General features: G+C 42.6%; 1 long non-coding RNA gene across 1 annotated transcript; it reads left to right on the forward strand.

Annotated features, from left to right (window-relative positions):
- The first annotated feature begins 626 nt into the window (after positions 1-626).
- Positions 627-6,791, forward strand: LOC117202623 (uncharacterized). Its single transcript, XR_004485103.2, has 3 exons — positions 627-2,422; positions 4,249-4,333; positions 6,724-6,791. It is a non-coding gene; the product is annotated as an uncharacterized LOC117202623 (long non-coding RNA).
- The last annotated feature ends 1,623 nt before the right edge of the window (positions 6,792-8,414 follow it).

Consider the following 8,414-nt stretch of genomic DNA (forward strand, 5'->3'; position numbering starts at 1 on the left):
GTAAGTTTATGACCTTTGGATATCCTATTTTGTGAAGTGCTTGTTCTAATTTCTTGTCCTTTATTCTATTGGGTTGTTTGTCTTTTTAATTTTAATTGATTTGTAGATATTCTTTAGATATTGAGTAAGGGGCCCTTTGGAAGTAACCTGATATTTTCTCTGGCTGGTATTAAGATATTTTTATGTGTGTTTAATTTTCAGAAGTTTATGAATGTTGTGCCTAGTTGTGAATTTATCCTTAATGTGAATTCTTAAACCCATGATTTTGATGTCTTTCATCAGTTTTGAAAATTCTTGGCCACTGTCTTTTCAACTTTTGCTTCTATCCTGTTTTCCATCTCTTCTCCTCTTGGGACTTTAATTAAATTCATGTTAGACCTTCTCATTATATCTTCTATATCTCTTATTCTTTCCTTTGTATTTTTCATTCCTTTGTTTCCTGTTCCTTTCTGGAAATTTTCTTCATGAATTATCCTTTCATCTTTGCTAATATGCTGTTTAACTTTCAGTTGGGTTGGATTGTAACTTTCAATTATTATAGTATTTTGTTCCAGAAATTCCATCTTAAAGTTTCTAGTTCTTGGCCAAAAGTTTTGATCTTCTCTTTTATATTCTTGAACATAAGAAGCACAATTATTAGCAGTTTAAGTGTGATAAAACTAATATCTGTAGCCCCTGCGGGCCTGATTTTATTGCTTGGTCCTCTTGCTAATGTTGTCCATGTAGTCTTTTTTCCTCATATGGCTGGTTATTTTTGACTGTATGCTGGGTATTGTTTTGCAAAATTGCTTGTAGGAATACTTTGAGGTTGAAAATGTTATCTCTTTCCAAAGAAGATTTATTTTTGTTTCTGCTAGGTACTTGAGAGTACTAACAATTTGAGATCATCTCAGCTCAATTTTAGGGTCTGAAATTATTTGAAGTCCCTAGGAAGTTCTGTATTCTTTTGAGTCTCAACCCCAGAGAATTCATCAGGACTTTTCCTGTGCTGACCTCTGGACTAGTAACCTCTTTCTTTTGACCCCACAAGACAGTTAGAGGCATTTATCAGCTTATAGGTCACCCCCTCTGGACTTAGCAAACATCCCAAGGGTTTTGAAAAGCAGCCCTAAATGGCAGTTCATCTCCCAGGGGTTCCATCATTCCCCCCAAATCCTGGAGCAGTAATTTTACCCTAATTTTTTGTTTGTTTATTTGTTTGTTTGTTTAGTTCTCTGATGCTTCAAGCAGATGTTCTCGTATATTCCTCAGATTTTCAGTATCATATTTGGTTCTAATGATATAGTTTGCCATTATCAGAACCTTAAGTCTCCCATCTTCACTTCTCAAATTTAAATTCACGTCTTTCCCTTTTTCCCTTGTATACATTGATAAACCTACAGGTTACTTTAGTACTGTGATTGTACCAGGTAAAATTTTAAAATGGATGATTTTCATTTTCTGGGTCTCACTGCTTCAAATTTTGTCTTTCAGCCCATTCAGATGTTCACACTTCTATCCCACTTCTACCATTCATTATCACTCACCTCTTATCAATCAACTCCACCTTTTTTCTTCTTATCAGTAATCTTATCTCTTATCAATAAACTCCATCTCTTCCCGCAAGGTAACATCTCTATATAGGCTACCCTTATCACCAAAGCTCAATATGACCTTTCTTTTGAAGTCCTCCACCACGTTGTGGGTAATACAAGTTTAACAGTTAACCAGGTATATGTTAATTAATTCCTTAACATTTTGTGTGTGTGTGTGTGTTGTGAAGTCCTTGAGGGAAGGCACGTATTATCTTCTTTATAATCTCCTCAGCTTCTAGTCCTGTACCTTGAACATGGTGGGTACTCAAAATATTTAATTGATTGAGCATCTCAGGTATGCCTTGCAAAAATTGTGCCATACCTAGGTCTTCATATCACAGCATAGCACAACATCATGTACATCACATCACAATGCATCCCTGTATTTGAAAGGTTCTACTGCCTTCCCTGCTCACAGACCTAATCTGGGAGCCCCCACTGAAGGCTTATACCCAGTCATGAGCCCCATTTCCCTATTATGGCTGATTTGACTGGGGTATATCCCTATCTAATCCCTCATCAGTTCTTCTGTCAAGATTTTAGATAGAGATATGGAGCTTGAAACTGAAATGCTTCAATCATAGCATATCTGTAAAAAGGTCATATAGATTCCATGTAAGAATCCAGAAAGAGGAAGTAAAATTATGGAGATAAAGAAACTGTGAGTAAGCAAAGGAAGCTGACCAATAAAGCAGAGGAAAAGAGATTTTATGCAAAACGACTGAAAGAGTTGAGCATCCATGTGGCCTCTGAGGGTCAGCTTTCGTTCCTAGCAATTTCCCAGTATCTTCTCCCACAGTGCCTCAGTCTCTGTGTCTGTGATTTTAGGCCTTGCATCCATACCTGAGGTAAGTTGTGTGGGCTTCTATTTCTGGTAACCAAAGTGCATGGACTAGAATAATAGTACCTATATCCTTAATTCTATCAGTTTGGGTGCTTTTGGTTGCATGTAAACTAAACCAGCTCTGGCTATCTTAAGCAAAACAGGGTATATTGAAGAGACAAAGGGAGCCCAGAACCATCAAGTGGCTGGAGGATCAGGTATGGCAGACAGACAGGAACTAAGCAGCACTGGAGGACGAAGAATAGGAAGCTCAACAACTGTTTTTAGCAGGACTTGTCTGGCCAGAGCACTTCCACTCTTGCTGCTGGACACTTTGTGCCACCACTGGACTCCACTGCTGGATGCTGCTGCCGCCTTTGTGATGCGGTTCTCTTCATTCCTTTTTCATGTGTCATTTCTCTAAGACTGAAGCTACTGAATAGGAGTGTCTGATTGTCATGACTGACTGGGTGGGTCCCATGTTTTCACAATTATCAAAAGGCAGGGAGGGAAGGATATTGTTCCTTTGGGTTTTGTAGTGGGAAGCAGGGCCCTGTTCCTGATAAGAGGACACACAATGACGAGGAGGGAAGTCCTCCAAGAGGAGAAGGAGATTGGATATTATTGGGCAACCAATAATGGCAAAGACAACATGAGTCTCTACAGGAAACTTTTGGGTTAAGATGAATATACTAGAAATGTAAATCTTTATATAAGGTTGATGGGATGCACAATGATTTTGTGGGGGAAAGAAATAAAGCAATAGATTTGGAACAGCCCCTCAAGGATGGGATGTACAGCTAGCATGTGCCTTTTCCCCCTTTCCTCCTTCTTTATCCTTCCTGTCTGAAATATGGACATGATGGCTGGGACACCAATAGATGCACTGGAATCTTAAAAATGGAAGCCATGAAACAAAGATGGCTGAGTAGAAAGGAGCCCATGTGCCGCAACTAAGTAGACAGAGAGCCGCAACTAAGGAGCTCACCTGCTGCAACTAAGACCCAGCACAAACAAATAAATAAATATTAAAAAAAAAAAAAACATGGCTAAGTAGAAAGATAAAAGGCTTCTGTGTCTTGATAATGAGGGAGGCACCATACCAGCCTCCACATTTCTTTTACACGAGTAAACCCATGTGTATTCAAGGCACTGTGGTCTGATCTCTGTTTGTAGCAGCTGAACACAATTCCTAATTGATAGAGCCATTATTATTATTATCGTGATTGTTGTATTGGCCACCAGATTGAGTCTTTAGCAGCATGGCTATTGTTCCCTGATTTCAGAATTCCTGTCACTCCCTATGTTCTCCAAAAATAACTGAGAGGTGGACAGTAATTTTTTAACAATAAAAAGCACTAAAATAAATTGGGTATAGATTTTTTAAAAGACTTTCACAATGCACTTTGAGAAACTAGGATATTTCCTGGCATACAACTTGCTCTCCGGTAAGGGTCCTTCACTGCAAATAAAGAGGAACACTGTTTTAAGAGCATATTACATCCATTCATTAGTGATAGTGATGTGGGGTGAAGGTAGAAACTGAAGCATGAAAATCCAAAATAGAATCGTAAGAGTAGTTCTGATTTTTGATTTTTTAGAATTTTGTGTCTTCATTTGAAAAATATCTAAAAAACAAAATCAACTTGTGAATATTCAGCTTGGGGTAGGTCAATGTCTAGGTCCCTCTTCGTGGCATACCTCCGTCGGCACTGCTCAGTTCTTCCTCATTCCCTTTGCCTCTGGCATGGAGCGCAGACAGCATCTCTCTCACTCCAGCCATGTATAAACCAGAGAGGCTGTCTTCTTGTTGAGATCGTTCTATTCATTCCCTTTTGTTTTCTTTGTCAGAGATGAGTGCTGGGGTGACGGTGACAAAAAACGAGGTAGAAGAGTGCTGCAAGTGCTGAAGAACTAACTGACAAACTGTTTAAAGGTAATTAGGTGTTTTGTTTTCTTTTTTTCCATCTCTTGTTGGATTACAGGCTGCGTTTAGGAATAAAATGAAACATGTTGGTAATATTGCATGGATGTTAAACAAAGGAATTAATTAAGGAGAGGAGGCAATAATAGCAAAGAAAACTTTAAAGGGTGGCTTAGCACAGATTATCCACAAGGAAAGTGTTGACAATACAGAGTATACTCCAATTGGCAGCAAGTATGGTGTTAGCCAGAACATTAATACAGGCAACAGAGGCTCTCAGAGACCAAAGTCTAAACCATGGGGAATGATATCATCTCATCTTTCCCAGGTAAAATTTTCTTATTTTCTCTTCGAAATAAGATTTCAAGCCCCCAGAGGGCAAAGCACCACATTCACATAAGCTAACCTACCCGCCCCCCCTTGTTATAACACACAGCAGAGAACTTTAAATAACAACTGCTTAACAAGTGTTCCATAATGAGGTCTGCAAAGAAAGAAGCCAAGTGTTGCTAAGTCATTGACTATAAAGGGCACTAGTGGTGGTAGTGGAGTCTGAGTAGCCTGGTCCAGGGCCCTGCTGGGCGATGAGGTAGACAGCATGGCGCCATCTCACCAGGCCAGAGCCAGAGCTGGGTTTTCTGCTCCCATACCCATCCCTCCACTTACCAGTATGTGTGGGGGGGGGGGAGTTCCCAGCCTGAATTTAAGTGTCCACCCCTGGCATTCAGGCATGTCCAGATATTTCTGAAGACAAAGAGAGAATGGGTCTCTGGAATGCTGTTTCTCTGAATAGCTGAGGAGCTCTGGGATAGAATAAGGTCAAGGAATACAGGAGCCAGAAACAATTTTGTCCAATCAACAGAGCCTTAGCCATTTGTGGGGAAAAGGAGGAGTGAGCTTCTCTGGGTAATAAAGAATAGAGTTGCATTTGGGATGCCCCAGATGCTGGTGATGTGTTGCAGGACACAGGGGCAGGTGGGGGACCACAGAAAACACTGCAGGCAGACTTCCTGCAGACCAGGAATGTTGATCAGAAGAAACAGCCACTCCAGCAGTCTCTCCTTTCCATGTGGGTCAGCTTCTGTTTTCTTTTAACAGCTTATTCTTCAAAGAGCATGATAAACCTGCCTCCCTGTACTCAGCTTCTCTACCCCTCAGGGCTGCTCTTCACTCATAACTTCAAATCCCATGGATACTGCTTTCTTCTTTCCATCTGAAGTTTCTCCACTCCTGTCTTCCCTACAGCTTATCTCAGAGGACCCCCTTGGGGCCAGTTAAATCATCGTGCAGGATGGAACCTTCTTTTGTCATTATCTTCCTGCCAAGTCATGTCATGTTATGAGTCAGAAACCTGTTTGGTCTTGCAGATGGGATTTTGGTGTCTGAATCCTACCATTCATTCCTTCTCTACTCAGGGGTTCCCCTGCTAAGGGAAGATACCAGAAAGGAAAAGAGCCAAATGGAAAACAAAGCACTATTTGTATTAAGCATTACCTTGTCTACCACACGATGGTAAAAATTGCCTTGGAAAATGTGGCTGAAGCTGAGGATGTTCAGTGAGGCTTCCAGCTTCTTCCCCCTGAGTCTGTCCAAACAGTCTTCTCAGGTGGAGAGTCTGGAATGGAGGATGGAGGAGGGAAGCCAGGCCTGACTCAAGGGCATGAGCCCTGCCAGGTGGGAAACATCCAGTATCATCTGAGAAGCTAGACCCACTTATGGAACCAACTAGTTGGAAGAAAGGAAGCAGAAGCGAAGAAGACAAACATTGATCCTGACCATGAAATGTGACCCTCTTAGAGCCTCACTGTCTAACATGGGAGCCACTAGCCACATGTGGCCACTGAATGCTTGAAAACATGGCAAGTGTGAAGTGAGATCTCTTGTTAAGTGTATAATACAAACTTGATTTTGAAGACAGTACAAAAGAATGTAAAGTACCTTATTAATATTTTGTATATTGCTTATTTGTTTAAATGATAATATTTTAGATATATTGGGTAAAATAAAATATATTATTACAATTAATGTCACTTGTCTCTTGTTCCATTTTAAAAACATGGTTACTAGATAATTTAAAATTACATATATGGCTCCCGTGATATTTCTATTGGGCAGCATCATTTTAGTTCAAATGTGTCAGCTGTCTGGGGAACAGGGAGAAGGGAGGTGGGGAGAGGCAGGGCTGCAGTGGGGAGAGGCCAGCATTGCAGATCTCTGGTTCAATCAGCAGTGTCCAGGGTCACAGGGTCACATGATCCAGAACATGGCAAACCATGTGGAAGGAACTGCTTGTGGCTCCTTTGCTCAGAAGTGGACCCTGGGCTGGGTAGGCACCTGGCATCTTAGATTCTTCTCCATTATTATTAAATAAAAGTTACTTTACTTGTTCATCTATTCAACAGACCTCTATTGAACTCCGGCTACGTGGTGGCACTCTTCTAGGCTCTGGGAATACAGTCTTGGGTCACACAAGAAGAATCTGATCTATGGAGTGGATGCTAGCAAGGGAAAAAAGGCAATAAACAAATAAGAAACCCAGTCTACCTGTGCCATAGGGGATAGTGCTGTGAAGCAAAACAAGGCAAGTTAAGTTTACAGAGAGTACGTGGGAGGTGGGGTGCTATTTTAGAGGGTGGTGAGGGGGAGGACCTCACTGACATTTAGCGGAGACTAGAAGACAGTGAGGGCGAGAGCCCTGAAGATACCTGGGGGAAGAGAAGACCCTACGGCAGGAGAAGACCCTACACAGCATGTTCAAGGACAAGGCAGGAAGGCAATGTGCATGCAGCATGGCGAGAGGGTAGGTGCAGGAATGAGGGCCCTGGGTCATTTCCTCAGATCGATGGGAAGCCATTGGAGGGATTGGAGCAGAGCAGTGATGTTGTCTGTCTAGGTCTTAAAAGGATAAGTCTGGACACTTATTGAGAATTAAGTGGGCAGGCAGAGCCAGAAGCAGAGAGCCCAGTTACAAAGTTATTATAATAATCTGGGCGAGAGACAGTGATGCCTTAGGCTAGGGCCGTAACAGTGACGGATAGGTCTTGGAGGCAGAGCTAAAAGGATTTGCTGATGGACTGGATGTGGGGTGTGGGGGAGGGCCGGAGTCAAGGATGACTCCAAGGGTCCTGGCCTGAGCAATTAAAAGGGTGCCGCTGCCATCAGCTGAGATGGGAAGAGTGGGAGGGGCGGGCTTCATCAGGAAAGACGGGGGTCACTTTGGGAGCCGTTCGAGTGTGAGATCTCCAGCAGACAAGGAGACGAAGGGGGATGGCAAGTAGGCAGTTGGATATATGAGTCTGGAGTTTTGAGAACAGGTTAGGGCATGAGAAATCAATTTCTCAAACCTCAAGGAACAAGTGAGAGTCATAACATAGAGATAATATCTGAAGCCCTCAGAGATTACCTGAGGAGTGTGTATAGCTGGAAAAGAGAAGGCTGCAGCCTGGGACCCCTTCTCTGCTTAAGGGTGGGGAAGACAGTGAGGAACCAGCAACAAAATACAACAAGAAAATGGCCAGTGGGACAGGACTGGGAGCCTGGGGACTGGTGCCCTGGAGTGCTGGCCTTCACACCCACATCCGTCTGATTCCAAAGATCACACTTCACCGCCTGGCATCTATTTTAACACTCACGGCAAAGACTTGTTTTGATGTCTGTCTCCCTCTTGTATCCCGGGTCTAATACAGATTCTGGCATTCAGTAAACTCAGTAAATATTTGTTGAATAAATTAATAAGCATTTAAAAAAGGAGAAAGTGTATCTGACATATTTATGTTTTTTGTTTTTTGTTTTTGTTTTTTGTTTTCGTTTTTTTGCGGTACGCGGGCCTCTCACTTTTGTGGCCTCTCCCGTTGCGGAGCACAGGCTCCGGACGCGCAGGCTCAGCGGCCATGGCTCACGGGCCCAGCCGCTCCGTGGCATGTGGGATCTTCCCAGACCGGGGCACGAACCCGTGTCCCCCGCATCGACAGGCGGACTCTCAACCACTGCGCCACCAGGGAAGCCCTATGTATTTTTCATATGCACTGAAATGCAATTTTTTTAACACATATTCTGTTGGGTTAGGGGGAGGGAGGGGGAGGGTGACAATGGG

The sequence above is a fragment of the Orcinus orca genome, chromosome 8 (assembly GCF_937001465.1).
Source record: "Orcinus orca chromosome 8, mOrcOrc1.1, whole genome shotgun sequence".
NCBI classification, from domain to species: Eukaryota; Metazoa; Chordata; class Mammalia; order Artiodactyla; family Delphinidae; genus Orcinus; species Orcinus orca.